This window comes from Convolutriloba macropyga, chromosome 12 (assembly GCF_964194025.1).
Source record: "Convolutriloba macropyga chromosome 12, txConMacr16.3, whole genome shotgun sequence".
NCBI classification, from domain to species: Eukaryota; Metazoa; Xenacoelomorpha; order Acoela; family Convolutidae; genus Convolutriloba; species Convolutriloba macropyga.
Window position 1 is genome coordinate 698,734 of NC_134479.1, and position 20,395 is coordinate 719,128.

Genomic DNA, 20,395 nt, shown 5'->3' on the forward strand with positions numbered 1-20,395 from the left:
CAATAGGCGGCTAATAATTTTAGCCTTCAAAACTGCTTGACAGGTCCCTATCGTTTTATTGCAGGAAAACATTTTCGTCCATTTATTTTTTGTTTGCAGCTAAAAGTTTTAATGACACCATATGTTTTCAAAAAGTTGCATCAGATTTTTCCTTCATTTTTGTCACTCTGTCTTTAAAGTAATAAGTAAATCTTGTTTTTACCAATAACTAGTTTGGCATGGATAAGAATTTGACTACATATTCACATATTTTTATGACGATGTCGTAAAAAAGTAAAACTTTTTTCTTCAAGTTGTTTGTCTGTTCTGATCTTTTCTTTTGTGTTTGTTGTCATCTGCTTTGTTGCTTATAGAAGTCTAGTTTTTTGTGATATGTTGATAGTTGTTCTATTAGTTTTCAGTTCTTTGGGATGTAATTTAGGACTTGTCCTGTCATGTTTTTATTTTTTTTTCTATTTTTTTTGCTTTACAAAAGTCACCCTTTTAACCTTATAACTTACCTCATTCACTGTTTCAAATGAATGGAATTTGATGTTCATTCAAAAAAAATTTGAAGCAATTTACTAAAGACAGTAAGGTCAAATAGCGGAATCAAAAGAAATTGGATAAACTAATCACTAAGATTCAATGTTTTAAAAACTTAGTTTAAAGTTTATTGAAATTATATTAGTCCTTTTTGCAATTTTTCGCTCGACAAGTTTTTCCTCTTTTGAGTTTTCATTTAACAACCGGATAAACAGCTAACTGAGCAGCTCTTAATGCCCGGAGGACATTAGGTGGCTGAGCAGCTCTGACAGCCTTTGGCCTTACTAGAGTAGTGGATAAAACGGGGTTTACAGTCACCAGCCCAATTTGACTCATCCCCTCATGCTAGCCGCATTCGGGGAAATGAGCCAAATGGAGCTGGTAACTGTAACCCCCGTTTTGTCCACTACTATATCCACCACTATATACATAATAAATGCTCACTTTGCTCAGTCTATAAACAGTTCAATAAATGATGAAAAGGAAAAGTGCAAGTCATGCTAAAATGGCCGCCACCATTAACAAAAATGACCACCACCATTAGCAGAATGATATCAAACGAATGAAAATTTCGAATATTTTTATTAAATTTTTTTAATTTTTAATAGATTATATAAAGCATTCAATTTATTAGAAGGATTTTATTATTATACTTTAAAACAGGTAATTACTTGGGAAAGGATATCTAATTTTAAGTTAAAAATCATGTCCGAACATTCTGGAAAAAGAATGTTCTAGAATAATTATCCATGAGTGGACCTTTTTTCTCCACAGCACTTTTTGGCTATTCATCATGAGTTTCACTTCACTACAAAAACTAGCGCAAATTTTTAAAATATTTTCTTCATTTGACGAGACTTTAATAACTGGAGCGATATCAAATACTTCTCTATCTGCAGAAAATCTAAACGAGTTGACTAATTTAACAACTCAAATTATTACATTTTGTAAGGAGAACAAATGCATACCCGTCAACATCACCCAACAAGAAAGTGAGACTGGAAAAAGAAGAAATACAGAACTCTTCCAGTTGTTCCTTACCAAGTTCAAGAATGACTTAAATTACGAGAATCAGGAAACACTGGACAATTTTGAAGTGAATGTGCAGGAATATTTATTGTTCCATGGTAAACTGAGAAATTCAATCAATGTTGACGAGTTTGAGTCTTATCTAACTACAGTCAACAATATGGAGGGAAAGCTGAATCGTTTATATCTGCTGACAATGTCTGACAGAGGATAATTATGGGGGAAAAGTGAAACAAGATCATCAAGAGAACAATAAGGATATTCCCTGGAAACAACTGCTGAACGATAGGATATTCCTACTCTACTATCCAGAGTTATATAGACTCCTCTTAAGCATATGAAAACTATGCAAGGATCCTAGTCTCAACAGACTACTATTCGGAATGGAACAAATTTCTGACAATGTTCTTAGCAGAAGTTCAGAAGGATAGTCATGAAAGAATTACAATTTTCATAAATGATTGTTATTGGGTAACTTTTTCAATTCTAAGCAAACCACGAATAACTGTATTCAACAACGTGTTAAGGCAAAAAGCACTTCAGAATGCCTTGGCAAATCTAGTTAACTTTGTTAGCAGGTCTTAGTCTAGGTCACCAATTTAAACTAATCCGTTCAAAAAACCGAATTTGTTAGGCTAAGCGATCAGTTTTGAGCCATTTTGGAAGTTATTCTTAGTGGGAAATCGGCCTTTGTATTTCTCAGAAATAATACGTATGTTGCATTTAGAACGGAAAATCTAAGCGAAAGTTTTGATATAATACGCACAAAATTCTCTATCTAATGATATAATTTATTCATTTCAATTTACTCGGTAACATCCTCCGGCCCGGAAGAAGATGTTGTGAGGATTGGTACAAGCTTAACGAATGGGCGGACGAGCGATCCGAACGACGTGCGTACGACGGCGGAGCGGGCGACGCTGTCGGAGCCCTAACGGAGTTCTTCAATCCGAGCAGTTGGATAGTAACCCCTAGGGTTGCTTTCTTCAACAATCGAGGTGATGCTCGGCAGGCGTCTGCCACTTAGCTCTACGGTTCAGCGCAGGTATATACTCCTTAAGCCAATGTGCCCAAATCGCATTAGCGTAGGACTGTGCACGGGCGTACCGCTTACGATGATCGAACTCGTCAACGCCAACGATAGACGGCATTCTGGTTGCTTGGTTACCGAGTAGAAAATGATTAGGTGTTGTTGCGCCTAGGTCGGACGGGTCGGCGCTTACAGGCGTTGAGGGACGTGAGTTTAGTGCGTGTTCGACCAGACAAAAAGTAGTGTTCAAAACCTCATCTGTGAGGCGACGCGTACCGAGGATAGTGTACAGTACTCTTTTAAAACTTCGAACTAACCTCTCCCAGATGCCACCTTGGTGTGGCGCACTGGGTGGATTGAACCTCCACTTAATGCCCTTATGTGCAAGTTCGGCAGCAATGTTGAGCGTATTCCTTTTTACCACTCATTCACGGAGCTTTTTCTCCGCTCCAAGTTCGTACCATTATCCGACCAAATCATAGCAGGAGTACCCCGACGGGAGACGAACCGCTCCACTCCCGTTACACAGGAACTAGTGTCCATGTACGGGACAATTTCAACATGGGCTGCACGAGTAGTGAGACAAGTGAAGAGAAATCCCCACCTCTTCTCGGTAGTCCGACGAACTGTGACGTAGAATGGGCCGAAGTAATCAACCCCGTTGTTGGTAAAGGGAGGAGACTGGTATGCAAGTCTCTCCTTTGGGAGGTCTGCCATGATAGGTTGAATGGTTGCTGCACGGAGCTTTCTACACAAGACGCAGTTTGATTTGATGGAACGCAGTGTGGAGCGTAGTTTTAGGATGGCATAACGTTCTTGTACCTTTGACCTTAAGTAATCGATGCCCTGATGATGGTTCTTCAAATGGGTATGCCGCAGAAACAGTTTAACAAAAGTATGACGCGCATCCATCACGATAGGATGCTTAGTGTCAAAGTCAATTTCCACTAGCCGTCGGAGTCGACCAGAGGAACGGATGAGACCATGAGGTCCAATAAACGGAGTAAACTGAGCAATGCGGCTGCTCTTCTTAACGGATTTGTTGTCGAGAAGATCCTTTCTTTCAGTATTAAAGGACTCTCCTTGAACCAAGTACTGGAGATGACGTTCGGCTTCGTCAAGCTCAACAGGGTCGGCTATGCTGTCGTCTACGGTACGGTAACTTTCATGAGATGGTAAAAGACGGAGCACATACGCGGTGACACGAAGTAATTTTTGATAAGAACTGAACTTATCAAACGGGATTAGATTAATGTTTGTTCATTAGGGGATTTGGTTACGGATGCGGCTAGAGATGAGATGGAGTCATCTTCTTGTTCCTTAGTTACAACGTCGAGCTTGATGTTATCAACGACGTCAGTATTTGGTACAAAAGGGAATTGCTTAGTTCTCAAGAAGTCAGGACCCCTCACCCAGCTACTTGATTGCAAAACTTCAGCGGACATACCACGCGTGCCAGCATCTGCCGGATTATCACAAGTGGCGACGTGGTTCCATTGATCAACGCTGGTTTTCTCCAGGATTTCACTAACCCGATTTGCAATGAAGATGGGGTGTTTGTTTGTTGAGTTTATCCACTGCAAGACGATGGTACTATCTGTCCACATAAAGACTTTGTCCACAGTAACTGTTAATGCTCGACAGATTTCCCTTTTTAAACGGGCAGCGAGGAGAGCGGCATGTAATTCCAACTTAGGAACTGTCATTACCTTCATAGGTGCAACACGGGCCTTGCCCAAGACAAACGCCAGCTCTGTTATAATCTCCCCGGAGGTGCAAGTTACTTGAGCCCTAAGAAAACCTACTGCACTGAATACGTCTTGCGAGCTATCACCAAACATGTGGAGTTCAAGATGTTGGAATGGTCCTGAAAAGTAACTTCTCGGTATAGTGATCTCAGCTAACCGCGGCAGTTCAATACACCAGGCAAGGAATCTGTCAACTGTGTCTTTAGGTAACTCGTCATCCCAACTTTGTCCATTGACACGCCAAATGTCTTTCAAGATTAAGCGAGCACCAACAGTGAACAGTGCGACAAGACCAATTGGGTCGTAGACCTTTGACACAAGACTTAAGACCAAGCGCTGTGTTAAACTTTTCGTGATGGTGCTGTTAGTACCCCTACTCACAACCAGAGTATCGTTGTTGTGATCCCACTTAAGCCCAAGCACGTGCATTGATTCCGCCTTTGATGAAACGATGACCTTCGGTTCAGTGGATTGAGCTGACCCATCAATTCGGTCAGCCAGATCTGTACATTGCTTACAAACTTAGTAAGCTTGAACCCACCTAGATGGGCCCTCTCGGGGGATTCCTCTCGGGGGATGGGCCCTCTCGGGGGATGGGCCCTCTCGGGGGATTCCACTGAGTCTAAGTAATCGTCCATGTAGAAGTTCTCAAGGAAGGCTTTTGCAGCTTCTGGGTACTCCTTAGCATTATCACTTGCCGTGCGTTGAAGTGCGTAGTTGGCGCAGGTGGGCGAATCTTTTGCCCCAAAGATGTGGCGTGTATACTGGTGTACCACAACATTTGATGTGGGGTCCTCCCGCCACAAAAAGCGCAATGATGGCTGATCACATGGTAACACTCCAACCTGGAGGAACATTCCCTCGATGTCGGCGGATACGGCAAATGGATGCTGTCTGAACCGCAGGAGTACATAGATTAGGTTTTGCAGTAAGTCAGATCCGGTGAGTAATGACTTATTAAGAGATGCGCCATGGTATTTAGCTGCTCCGTTTAGGACCCTACGGACCTTGCCCGGCTTGTTCGGGTTAACAACCGGATGGTGTGGTAGGTACCACTCTCGTTCCGAGCGACTTTCCACCTTATGAGCATCTTTGACCCTTACTACGTAACCTTTGTCTAAGTCCTCTTTGATGGTTTTCGAGTACTTTTCCCTTAAAGTCTGGTCTTTCGCAAGCCGCTTTTCCAAAGATTTTAATTGAACAAGCGCTGAGAAATAATTGTTGGGCAGTTCGATGTTATCTTCAGCCCATAGCATTCCGACATTATACCATTTTCCATTATACACGGTGGTGTTTTCAAGAGTTTCATTCGCACGTGCATCCGAGGAGGATCGTGGGTCTACTTGCTTAGGTGCGCCGTCCGACTCCATGTCGTACCAAGATTTTACCTGACTAGCGAGTTCAAAATCCTGCTCCATATTTGCTTTAAAACAAGTCGGGACTAGACCTGAAGACTAGGGTAGAGGGCCGCTTAGAACCCAACCTATGGGTAAGCGAACAGCGAAAGGCGAGCATTTCTCGTCGGCAGCGAAGTACTCTAACGGGCGGATGGCATGATACACATCCTGTCCAAGTATCATCTCAATGTTTCCATAGCAATGTAACTGGGTCTAGAACTGCTAGGTGCGGGTATGTTTCCTGAAGTGCTTTAACGTTGATGATATCGGCGCCTACATTCAAATCTTCCTTTACGTAGGGGCTGACTTTAAAGGTTCAAATGCTTGGTTGTCGCGTGGTGTTACAATTAGTTCAACTAAATGAGTGTCTACAACCTTCTCTGTATTTATACCCTTAACTGTTAGTTTCAATGCTGTACCGTGCAAACCAAGTCTATTTGCGAGATCATTGGACACCCAAGAGTTACTGCAAGCGGTATCGCACAAAACTAAAGGCGTGGAATCTTTACCAGAAGAGCTCTTACACTGTATTTCAGTCACCTGAAGGAGGCCTTTCACATTACTCACAGATGACAAAGTGGTGGTCTTACTCGATGATTGAACACTGGGAAGTTTACTTTGATTTGCGCCAGCATTAGAAATACTGTTTTTGTTGTTTGAAGGGGATTTTGATGGATAAACCCTCACAGCTCCATGGAGTAGTGTATTATGGGAGCTGTTGCAACCGTCCTTTCTACATTTCCTAGGATTTGAGCATTGCCTGAACATATGTTTTTCTCTCAAACATGAGAAACACAGTTTTGCTTCCGCCACTACCCTTGCTCGCGGAGTGAGAGACTTTTTTTTTTAAATACCCTACACTCCCAGATGCGATGGTTACCTTTTTACACAATGCAGCGAGGGGTTGCAGGCGTTGCCGATGTTGAGGCTGGTCTCTGAGTGCCCTTAGTTTGTGTATTAGCAGCAAAAGTTCATGAGGCAACTTTGGTCTTTACTACTGAGTTGGTGTTATCCTCAGTTCTTGCCTTCGATAAAGTTTGTTTCATTAAATCATGTGCCTCGGCCTTCTTCAACCAATCGTTGAAGTCAAGGAGTGTTGGCTTAACCCAATGTTTCTTCACTGTGAAGAGTGACCAAGACTCTTTCAGATTGGGCGGCAATTTTTGCACAGCCGTGTTGAGAAGTGAGGCGCTCTTAAGGTCTGCGTCATATGAAAGTGATTTAAAGACCCCAAAAAGACTTGAAATTGTTGCAGAATAGTTTATGATGTTATCACTATTGTGCATCTTTAGTGGAGGAAAAGAGCTGAGTTTGTCTAAGTGTGCACTGACTACTGCCTGTGGTTGGCCAAATTTACGTTCGAGTGTCTTAAGTGCGTCCTTATACATTAAACCACAGTATGCGAACTCAGCGATGGCGGTTTTAGCTTTTCCAGTTACAAGCGTTTTTAAGTATGTTAACTTGACATCATCAGTCAATGACTGTGCGTCTATTGCGCTTTTAAATTGTCCGAACCATTCGTGCCACTGCAGTGGATCCCCATTGTACTGTGACAATTTCCACTCAGGCAGTCGATCGTTCTTCTTACAAGTAATTGCCTCCGCCAACTGCTTTATCAAATCCGCAGAGTCCAAAGAAGGAGCCGAAGGTGTGGGATGCGGCGGGCCACCCCAACACAACGGGTTCGGAACGGTAGCTCCATACGTTGGCGGAATGATCGGAGTGACAAAGGTGGGGGCGGTACCTGTGGACGAACTAAATGGATTCGCTTGCATGAAGTCTGATGTTACGTAAATTTGAACGCTTGCTGCTACTTGTACATGAGAGGAGCGGAGCGATGTAGTGATATGAGGGTTGATAAACGGGGCCGGTTGTGCGGTGTATAAGTTTGCAGATGTACGTACGAGTGGTACTGCATTAGATGGGACTGCTGCCGGAAAACGCCAGACATTTGGATCCGGAGGAGCAGGAGGTGCGTGGGTTATAGGGACAAAATTTTGGGGCTGAAAACACTTTTGGGGGGGTGGTGGATGAATTAATTGAGGTACAAAAACGTTTGTGGAGGAAATGAATGGTGCAGGCGGAGAATTGGGTAGCAGATTGACATTATTCGCCACGGAGTTAGTGGCGTGTAGTGGGAGTGCTTGTGGCGGCGAAGGAGGAAAGCGGAATGGTGGTGGGATTAATGGGAAATGCGGTGGTGTGTGGTTTAGAACGGGGATGGTGGGGCTGGTACATTTATGTGTGCTTGTTGCGGATTAAGTGCTAGCGAAGCATTAACGAGTGTATTTAAAGGTGGTGAACGCGGAGGGCTGACTAAATTCAACTGTCCCGGCATGCTCTACCTGTGCGGGAATTGATGATCTAACTGTAAACCATCGAAGTGCATTGTTGCTTGAGACAGTTGTCGGGCTGTGTTTGGGGCGTTTAGTTGAGTTGGCATACCAAAGTTTACTGGGGGTGATAGAGGCGTATATTGAGGCTGTTGCTGCTCTTGCATGATGTTTGCAACATGTGCATCATTGGTTACATTGGTTCTACTACTTGGTTCTTGCGGCTCATGGACAGTGAGGTTGATGTTGGCCTCAACTTGACCATGTGTATTGAAATTGGAGTGTGAGTTTGGAAGTTGAGTTGAAGAAGGTCGTTGGACAATTGCTTGGTTGGATTGGGCGATGGAACCAGAAAAGTGCAAACTCGGTTCGTTTGCAACATCTGCCATGTTCCCGGCCGGTGAAGAATTAACCCAATCTTGAACAAGTTTCTTGCTCTTGACTGAACTTCTTTCCGTAGAGAGCCCACTCATCTTGCCTGTACCAGACCCGTCTGCTGATGATTTTGTCATCAACTCAATTTCCTCAAGGGCTGCAGCAGCTACTTCCTTGCGATGATCCTCCTCAAGCTGCTCAATTTCCAATTCCCGCAATTTTGTTTTTTTTTTTCAATTTCAAGACGCTGTCTAGCAATGCGAAGCTTTGCCTCATGTTTTTTCTCAAGTTCCTCCCTTTTGAGTCTTGATAGTTCTAAGTCTCGTTGACGGTGACTTGATCTTTTTGAGGAAGTCATATGTGAACCTGATCTTCAATGGTGAGAGGTATACAGCCCTGCTGTCTCTTTGTCATGGACCGAAGTGATATACCCTCGAGCAGCAGCAATGAACTCATCAGTTTTCTTTGTTACAGTCTCTAAACCTTTTTCAAGGTTCTTACAGGCAGCATCTGGATCTTCAGTCCTTTGTGCCAGATCAAAGAGCTCTTCATTCTTATCAACTACTCTAGTAAAAGCATCTTCGCACTTCACAATCAGACGTTCGACCTTAACTTTCCTGTCTTGCTTATCCACAGCATTGTTAATTTCACCATAAATGTTATTAAGTTCAGCCTCTAATTTTGCCCTCGCACTATAAAGTTTGTTAAATTTGTCCTGCAAAGTTGTCATGATCTTAAGGAAAACAGGAACCACAAGTTTAATTTGGTACTAATATAAAGTACACACACATGCAACAACACAACACAAATGGGTTATACCGAACCCTAGTGTGACGGTTTGCCTAGCAAAACGACAGAGAGCAAAGATGTTCGTCGAGTACAATAGTACCCGGCGAAAGAAAGAAAGAACGGTGCGCAGGAAGCGCGGAAAGGGGCAGAAAGGGAGACGGGACGGACGGGAAGAGACGCCGCACGAGTAACGCACGACGCAACGGGAAACCGGACGGACAAACGGGAGCGTCGGGCGAAAAGCGCGCGACGAAGCTGGAAAATGGCACGGGCGGGGCGGAAACGTCGGGTGGATGGCGCGCTGCGAAACGGGAAAACGGCATGGGCGGGGCGGAAACGTCGAGCCGCTGGCGCGCGACGAAACGGGAAAACGGTACGGAGGAGAAGGGAACATCGAGCGGGTAGCGCGCGACGGGACGGGAAGCCGGGATAGCACGGGAGGGAGACGGTAAACCACAAGCGAGGAGGCGGGAAGATCAATGCTAGCAAACCACAGCAACAAACTCAACCAAACAAGCTAGCCGTAACTCCAGAATAAACTTAGCAGAAAACTAGCAGAAAACATTATGGGGCTTTATCAACGGCATCAAAACATCAAACATGAAACAATTTACGGCAACGATGTAGTATAACCAAAAGTCGAAAGGGTCAGAAAATTTACTAGCCGTAACTCCAGAACACTTAAGTCACACCCTAACAAACCACCATACTCAGACAACAAAAGTTCATACTACAAAAATTAATAAAACTACAGCAAATTGCTAGTAAACAAGTGTGGTGAAAGTCACGAAACAAACCAGCCGTAGCACCACTAAGGAGCGAGACTAAACAACAAACCAGCATACTAGCAGAAAGAAATTTTTCTACAGCAAAACTCAACATACTTCATCATACAACAAATAAACGGGGACAGAAAGAAACAAGGTGACACGGAAACAAAAGGGACGGAAACGGAAAAATGAAACCAGATAACCTGCGGAAAGCGGACGGTAGTGAATAACTCAAAGAATGAGGAGAGCAATACGTTTAGTAAAGCGCTATTGGAAGGTATCAACCACAAACTAGCCCGTAACTCGTGAGTAAACTAAGTCACACCGCCAGTCAGCGGGTAGACCCCCACAACAACGCAAGACTAAGAGACATTTAGGTTATCAAGGGCTTGAGTAAGTTCCGCCTCCTCGAACGCATGACGGGTGCGGCGTTTTACGGCGGCACTTTGAAAGTTTTTTCGGTCGGGAGCGTGTTATTAAGGACCGGAGATTGTTCTTGTGGACTAACACTATAGTGAGTTTTCAGCTCAAGCGCAGGCCTTTAGTGTAACGCTCTGTACTCTTTATGTAAACTAAGATCTTTCTGTTTACGTCTAGACACAATGTCTTTCACTAAATGGATGGTAACTAGAGTACTACGCTTGTGCTGATTGTAAATATCAGGAGTTCCCTCTCTGGGGCAATACACTATAGCTTCTATGCGCTCCTGATACTTTTCAAGCACTTTAATAAGCTGCGAAGGTGTTAAAGGCTTATTGTTGTTACTGCGATGACGGGACAATGAATTGTTCACCACATCATGCCATATAACTAGCCTCTTTTTATCACGGAAGAATTGACTCAATTGAAATTGCGCGGTTTTTCGGACTTTCAAAGCGTTAGGATTAAAACTCAGACCCGGTAATGCGTAAATTCCTTTTTTATAATGGTCTTGTAACGCTTGAAGCAAGGTTTTTATGGCGTGATGCAGTGAACTTGCAGCTAATATAAAAACCATATGATGTTTTTACCACATAACTGATGTGAGCTTTGCTCAAACTCCGAAACTTGGTTTTTAATGCGCAATTTTCACGACTTTCCAAGAATAAGCGCTTATTTGAGGGGAAAAAATCAGTTACCTGATCTTCTTTTTTTTTGTGAAGTTTGAAAAACTTGACCAAACTTGTTTTTACAACGTTTTAATCTATCTAACTACTATACAAGTATGCTAGAATGATCGGATAGATTTTATACCAATTTTTTCAAATCTGGTCAATTTTTTCAAACTTTTTTCTTGCTTCGCGTGATTTTTTTTTCTTATGAGACTTTACCCGTTCCAATTACTAGTATTTAGCCCTATTTGGTCAATTCCAAAATTTTGACCAAAAATTTTCGAATTCAATGTTTTTTCAATCAAAAAAGTGTATGGGGTGGGTTATCGGTGACCGTTATTCAAGAAAATCAGATTATAGGAAATGAAACCAAAAATATAAGGGCTGTGTAGATTTGCCAGTTGCGGATATAAGTTTGGAGCATCAAAAAGGTTTCAATTTGATTAGGTCTTACAGTTTTTTGTCAGTCAATACTCTCTCTCTCTCTTCAGTACAATGGAAAGTTCATCAAAGGGTCAGGTTGTGTAGCCACAGGACCAGTGGGTATAGGAGGAAGGGGAGCTTTGCCATCGTAGTTCGTGACATAAGAGGGATTCTCGCCGCCAGCATCCTCTTTCAGTTGACGGCCAGGCACGTTTCAGCCGCTGTTGGCCATTGGGTAGTACAAATGGGCAAAATGTGTGTTGTTATTGTCTAAGGGAGTGTTTAGATCCAATCCAAGTGCACACAACTCACTCTGTTCACAGTAGAATCCCACAGTCCACTTCAAGTCCTCCACTCTCAACATACACTCTTTAAGACTATCTCCACTATAAATCACTCTCGCCTTCTCATAAAGAGGGTTTTTTGGGATTTTAAAGGGACAGTTTTGGGTGTCATAGCGGTGTTTGCATTCATGAGGAACATTCAGGGTGTACTCAAGGAACAAAAATAATAATGTGAAAACTATCAGTAATCTGTTTGGCAAATTGGTAAATGTAACTTAATCTTAGACAGCTGCATTTAGAAAGCGAAAACAATGAATTTTCTTCGGCTAACAACTGGCTTTGAACCTAATTCAGAGACGAACCAACGTGTAGAGACAATTGCATAATTAATGATGCATCACCCAATCCATCTTTTTTGTGCAGTTTCGTCCCGTAGAACTGATTAAGAATCCTTGCTCGCAGCCAGTAAACTCTTAAATAATTCTAATTATTCATTATGTAACTCTTGAGTTCATTTCGTGTATGTTTGCTGCTAAAGCTCATTTTAAAAACGACGGAGGTCCAAACGTCATTAATTTGACAGCTGGGCATGAAATATGCATGAATTTCACTCTTTATCTAGTAGAATTCACCATAATGTCAGACAACACTGCGGTTCAATTACACAGACTGCTTTGATTTCATCTCAACTATTTTATAAATTTATCACAACAAATAGCCGAAAGGAAATATTATATTCTTCGAGAAACGGGGTGCGGCATCAGAAATAAAGCTGACAAAAATGCAGTCTTTCATAACTTTTTCAATTCTAAATAAACCACGAATAACTGTATTCAACAACCTGTTAAGGCAAAAAGCACTTCAGAATGCCTTGGCAAATCTAGTTAACTTTGTTAGCAGGTCTTAGTCTAGGTCACCAATTTAAACTAATCCGTTCAAAAAACCGAATTTGTTAGGCTAAGCGATCAGTTTTAAGCCATTTTGGAAGTTATTCTTAGTGGGAAGTCGGCCTTTGTATTTCTCAGAATTAATACGTATGTTGCATTTAGAACGGAAAATCTAAGCGAAAGTTTTGATATAATACGCACAAAAATTCTCTATCTAATGATATAATTTATTCATTTCAATTTACTCGGTAACAATATCCTTGCTTCTGATGAATTAATATTGGTATCCTTACTACTGATACATTAATATTGATATCCTTACTACTGATAAATTAATATTGATATCCCCTTATATTAATATCCGTCTACTGAATAAATTTTTTTCGCTCGAATTTTGTTAGTAACTCAATTCATGAACCAAAAATGGAAGTTCTAATTCCAACAAATTGTTGCCCTATAATATGGCTATGTTGCTGTAAAGTTTCAATCTACCATGGTTAGCATTTGTTAAACAGGTGGTTTTGCATGATTGGATAACTAATAGCTATAATAAAATTTTTTCTAACTTTAACATTAGGAAGTCTCTCTATTGGATTCAGTAACTGCAATATCGAACTAGGCTTAGGCTTCACTAAAGCCATAAAGAGCAACTGAATAATTCCACGCAGAAGTTTTGTCGAAAATTCGGAGCCAGCAACAGATCGAATCACAGCCAATTGTAAAGAATTTGATGCAATTTAGTAATGATTTTCGTCTTTTCTTCCGTATAAGACTTCAATTAGAAATTCTAGGACTTCCATGAAATAGTCACAGCTGTTGGTGATTGTATGATAAACTCGGAAAATTCCCATTAATTTTTTGCCAGATTCGGGGAGAAGGAAACTAAAGATACTTTAAGCATTTCACGCAAATTTCTTTTTTTGTTCATAATTGTCATAAGATCGGTAGAAACAGTGATTAATGTTTTTCAGTGTAACTAGAGAGACCGTGTAACAAGCACGTAAAACCAGCTTGCGAAAATTGGTGTAACCAGTTCGTGGATCTGTGAAGCCACTTCGTGGATAACTTGAATAAAAAACCAGCTTAACTCTATACTTTTATGTTAAATTTTTCGCCATATTTCTTGAATCGATCTTTAGTATGTGTATATCTATATCTATGTATATAAACACATAATCTACACCTAAATTGTTTAAATCTAAATCTGTTAATATGCTGATCTACATTACACATTATACAAGTTATATATAGATTTGGATCATTATAATGTATATTCATATGATTAATATAATCTCTATTCGTAGAGTAACCTTTACAGATAAAGCATTCAAATAAATTATGTAAACCCTTATCACAATATTTTCTCCATGATTTATCTTTACAACTATCACATTTTACTGATTGACATTTTAAATTTTTATTCTACAATGAATTTTTGTACTTAAAAAATAAAAGATGTCTAAATTTGAAAACGTCTGTTTGTGATTTGGCTTTTGAAACACGGAAACAATTAATCAAACACAATTTAAGTGATGAACACCTAAAAAGAGCGAGAGAGGAAATGGAAGATGAAACTATGGAGAGGGTGTATGACTCAGAAGAAGAATATTACTTCCTCAGACCTTAAACTAAAACTAAACCCAAAACTGAACCTAAAGTTAACACCAATGATATTATTAAAACTAAACCCATCACTAAACCTAAGCTTAAAACTGGAGATATTATCTACTCTGGAATTAAGTTTGAGTGTAAAGAATGTCATGCAGAACTTAGAAATAAAATAGCTCTAACTAATTCATATAGTCATAATCGTAAGTATCTAGATAACACAGAATACTTCGACATAAACTCTAGCCAGAACATGAAAGAATTTTATATTACTGATAAAGCTGGAAATTACATTGAAGGTATAGATGAAGCTATTAATAACTCTTTAGAAGAAATCAAAAACTTTTATCAGTTTAGGAAAGTTAAGAGTTTCAAATATAAGATCACAGCTGAGTGTGAGTACAAGAGGAGAGCCAAAGAAGAAGTTAAAATCGCCAAAATATTCTTCAACACTGACTATTTTATTAATAAGGCTATATATGATTACGGTGACTTCAATTAATGGTTAGATTTTGAAAAAGAAATATATGAGGGTTATGGCTATGTTTTTGAGTTCCTCGGATTAAGAAGTATTCAGATAAATATTGAACCAACTAAAGCTTCTATTGGTAGTTATATAGATTTACCACCAATCTCAAAAACTCTAAATCAATATTAAATATACGCAATTCCAAATAGAACTGCTTACAACTAACTATTACTGCTTGGCTACATCCCGCTTTGGACCATGCAACAATAATAATATATATTAGAAATGATAATAATGTATTAGATAATAATGTATTGATATAATAATGTATTAGAAATAGATGCGGAGAATAATTTCCAGCGTAACAAACAAATGATATTAACAGAAAAATATAATTTATATCATAACGCTACAAACACTTGTGATATATGTGGTAAAACATGTAATAATAAATAAGAGATCACTGTCATAAAACTGGTAAATATAGAGGACCAGCATGTAAAATGTGTAATCTGAGGTACAAACAACAAAACTCCATTCCTGAAATATTCCACAATGGCTCTGGTTATGATTTCAATCTAATATATAGTAAACATTTTAAACAGAATATTGATAAAAGAAAGGTAGATAACATACCACTAGCTGCTGGTAAGTCTAAGATGTTGAGTATTGGTTGTCTTGGTTACCGAGAAAATATAGATTATCTGAAAATAGAAGACTTCAAATCCTCTCTCTCCAATAAATTACCAAAACAAGAAGATTTCGATATCTTTATTAAAGACAACAGTCATAAAACTGGTAAAGATCTAACTAAACAGTATTTACAGAATGATGTGGAAATATTAGACTACTGCATGAATGAATATGTTAAATTAAGTATGAAAGAATTCGGTCTCAACCCTCTACACTATGTAAGTCTCCCGGGTTATAGTTTTGATTGTTGGTTAATGTCAAGTGGTGTTACATTAGATACATTACAAGATAAACAATGAAGCAAAGAGAGGCGGTATATGTGCTATACTGGGTGATAGATTGGTTAATCACATTAATAGGTCCATCTGTTACATTCATGCAAACAACCTATACGGTTATGCAATGATGCACAAGCTACCTTATAAGGACTTTGAGTACACTACTACACCTCTGGATTATGGGGATACCATGCTTCGCCATATATTAAATACTCCAGATAATAGTGATCATGGATATTATATAGTTTGTGATATTAATTATGCTAAGAGTTGTAAAGATAGAACAGAGCAACTAGCATTAATGCCCAATAAAAGAAAGATAAATGATAATGAATTAGGCTATAGAGAAAGAGAAAGGTAGAGCGAGAACAGAAATTAATCTTAGATCAAAACAACAAAACAGAATATATAGTAATTAAATTTAAACACGATTACATATGTAGTGACTATATTCAAAACAATGCTAATAAAAGAGCAACAGCTAAAACAGAAGTTGCTCAGAACAATAAAAGAAAGATAAATGACAATGAATTAGGCTATAGAGAAAGAGAAAGGTAGAGCGAGAACAGAGAAATTAATCGTAGTTCAAAACAACAAAATAGAATATATGGTAATTAAATTTAAACAGGATTACATATGTAGAGACTATATTCAAAACAATACGAATAAAAGAGCAACAGCTAAAACAGAAGTGGAAAAAGATGTAAGGAAATTAATGAACAACTCACTATATGGAAGAATGTGCATGGATCCTCTACATTTCCTTCAAAGTAAGTTCTTACTCGATGAAGGAAACTAGATATAAGGATTTTAGCCAAATTGATTATTTAATGAAAAAATAGAATATGATTCTCCAGTATTTGTAGGTGTTACTATATTAGAATTAAGTAAATTACACATGTTTGATGTATTCTATAATATTCGTTAGACATCTCTCAAAGATCTACAACTCTATTATATGGATACTGATAGTTTTGTATTCAGCTTTAGCATGGGTAATGTCGACAATGAACACATGGAACTAAGTAATCTCGAACCCCCAATCAAAACTAATAATAAAGTTCCAGGTAAATTCAAACATGAATTGGGAAGTCGAATAATAGAAGAGTTCATAGCCCTGTCACCAAAGACATATAGCTTCAAAGATTACCCAAATAAAACTAAAGAGAAAGGAATAAAGAATTGTAACAATGCTAAACATGAGTGTTATAATGCATTAATGTATGACACACAGAGAACTGTAGATGAATGTAGAATACAAAAAGTGGGTGATAACATGACAACAACAAAAACAAGTAAGATAAGTACAAACACATTTGATGATAAAAGATTTTATGTAAATAATATTAAAAGCTATTCTCATGATGAGAATATATATCTATTCAAAAGATTTTATTAAATTAATGCTGCTTCGTTAGATTTAGACAAAGACCAATTAACTAATAATGTTCTAGAACTAACCATTAATGATGATAGAGATTTAATTAAGGCTGCAATTAAATTATATAATGAGCTATAAAAATGGCAACGCTAGATAAACTTATAGACTTAAACAAGCTGCAAAAAAAACTGGAAGAATAGATTAGAAGATAAACTGAAACAAGAATATTATGGCTACATAGAAGAGTTATTTGATCCTCTCACTGAAACTTTAAATGCTAATAGTGAAACATGGCTAGCCCATAATGCACAGAATCTAGCATTGGCTGAACAAACATTAAAAGCAATAGATTGGCAAAATCTATTAGACAAACTATGGCAATCACTGAAGTTGGTTCCCAGATCGATGAAAACGCTTCGCGGATCGACAAGTCATTAATGATGTTTAATTGAGCCTTAATGAAGTCCAATGAAGCTGTAGAGAGCGCTCGAGATAAACCAGGGGTTATAATTGATAATGATGCGAGTCAAATTATTTTAATGACACAATAATCTAACACTCATACATAATAAGTTAAGGGTCAAAAAAGGTTTAGGCCCAGGGGTATTTGTAATGAATGGCGTTAAAGTAACTTATCAAGATAATACATTTATAGTTAAGGATAATATAAATGAATTTTCAGATGGACCTACTAACTTTCTTACTAATAAAGATGTATTATGTGATGATCATATCGAGGAAGATGAAACAATATTAAAAAGGTTTTTATTTGATATTAGATGTGATATAGGAAAAGGTGATAAGAGAAGAAGATACAGAACAATAAAACGTATACTGGGGTTAAAAGATGAAGTATCAGGTAGAGGTTTAAATAGCATTGACATTAACCAAAATAGTCTAATAGAAAGATTAGAACAACTTATACTAGAAACAAAAGCTTAGAACAAAAGTTTAGAAGAGAAATAATAATACCATTATATAAAAATGAAACATGGTCAGCTGATTTAATTGATAAGTCATCTCCAAGTAAATACAATAATAATTATAATCTTATATTAACAGTTATAGATATATTCACAAAATATGCTTGGGCTATTCCATGGAATAAATCTGGTTTATCTATAACTAATGGTTTTAAAATAGTATTAGGTGAACATAGAAAACCAGAAAAGTTATGGGTAGATAGAGGTAGTGAGTTTTACAATAAAACATTTAAATCTTTGCTTAAAGAATATGAAACTGAATTATTTTCTACTTATAGTGATTTAAAGGCTGTGTTTATAGAGAGATTTAATAGAACGCTATTACACATAATTAATAAACCAAGGTTCATCAACGGGGATGGTAATTGGGTAAATATATTAAATGATGCAGTCATAACATATAACAATAACCTTCATTCAACAATTAATATGACACCCGTTGATGCTTCTTAAAATCCTGATAAAGTTAAATACTGTTAAATCTACCAAAGCAACACCAAAACTTAAAGTCGCTGATTATGTCAGGAATGCTGACAAGCGTAACATTTTCTCTAAAGGTTACACTTCTAATTGGAATAGAGAATTGTTTAAAGTTAATGAAGTTTTAAATACACAACCACCAACATACCAACATAAAAGATAGTAGATATAAATGGAGAGATAATAGAAGGTAAATATTATCAACAGGAATTGTTAAAATCCGAGTTTGATTTTGAATCTAATAAGGTTTCGAAATCATTAAATACTGACCTACGGTCAGCTACAAATTAGATAATTTTTCTGTAAACAAATACAAAGATGACAAGAAATAGATTTAACCAAGCGAAACATCAATCGGTTAACCCGCTTCTCGGATCAACATCAACAAACAACACAACACTAAGTAAGGCTCGTGGGTTTTTCCTAGAAGATAATGATAACATTGACATGAAAGATACCTATAGAATTACAAATGTACATCCCCCATAGATGAAAAAGATACTGTTAATAAAGAGTATTGTGACAATAACTTATTATCCTCTTCTAATAAAATAGACATTTTATGTAAAAATATAACTAAACTAAGAAAAGATGTTCTTAGCAGAAGTTCAGAAGGATAGTCATGAAAGAATTACAATTTTCATAAATGATTGTTATTGGGAAATATATTTAACATTAATATTGATATCCTTGCTTCTGATGAAATAATATTGGTATCCTTACTACTGATACATTAATATTGATATCCTTACTACTGATAAATTAATATTGATATCCCCTAATATTAATATCCGTCTACTGAATAAAATTTTTTTGATCGAATTTTGTTAGTAACTCAATTCATGAACCAAAATTGGAAGTTCTAATTCCAACAAATTGTAGCCCTATAATATGGTTATGTTGCTGTAAAGTTTCAATCTACCACGGTTAGCATTTGTTAAACAGGTGTTTTTGCAAGATTGAATAACTAATAGCAATAATAAAATTTTTTCTAACTTTAACAATAGGAAGTCTCTCTATTGGATTCAGTAACTCCAATATCGAACTAGGCTTAGGCTTCACTAAAGCCATAAAGAGCAACTGAATAATTCCACGCAGAAATTTTGTCGAAAATTTGGAGCCAGCAACAGATCGAATCACAGCCAATTGTAAAGAATCTGATGCAATTTAGTAGTGATTTTCGTCTTTTCTTCCGTATAAGACTTCAATTAGAAATTCTAGGACTTCCATGAAATAGTCACAGCTGCTGGTGATTGTATAATAAACTCGGAAAATTCCCAATATTTTTTTTGCGAGATTGGGGGGGAGAAAGAAACTAAAGATACTTTAAGCATTTCACGCAAATTTCTTTTTTTGTTCATAATTGTCATAAGATCGGTAGAAACAGTGATTAGTGTTTTTCAGTGTAACTAGAGAGACCGTGTAAGAAGCACGTAAAACCAACTTGCGAAAATTGGTGTAACCACTTCGTGGATCTGTGAAGCCACTTCGTGGATAACTTGAATAAAAAACCAGCTTAACAGTTAAATTTTTCGGCATATTTCTTGAATCGATCTTTAGTATGTGTATATCTATATCTATGTATATAAACACATAATCTACACCTAAATTTTTTAAATCTAAATCTGTTAATATGCTGATCTACATTACACATTATACAAGTTATATATAGATTTGGATCATTATAATGTATATTCATATGATTAATATAATCTCTATTCGTAGAGTAACCTTTACAGATAAAGCATTCAAATAAATTATGTAAACCCTAATCACAATATTTTCTGCATGATTTATCTTTACAACTATCACATTTTACTGA

General features: G+C 37.9%; 2 protein-coding genes across 4 annotated transcripts in view; one reads left to right on the forward strand and one right to left on the reverse strand.

The window, feature by feature from the left end:
- The window catches only part of LOC142351238 (116 kDa U5 small nuclear ribonucleoprotein component-like), a 664,445-nt gene that overhangs the window by 544,358 nt on the left and 99,692 nt on the right, over positions 1-20,395 (reverse strand). The gene's annotated exons all lie outside the window — the stretch shown is intronic.
- LOC142351237 (uncharacterized) overlaps positions 1-20,395 on the forward strand; it is a 427,767-nt gene that overhangs the window by 149,625 nt on the left and 257,747 nt on the right. The window lies entirely within an intron of this gene.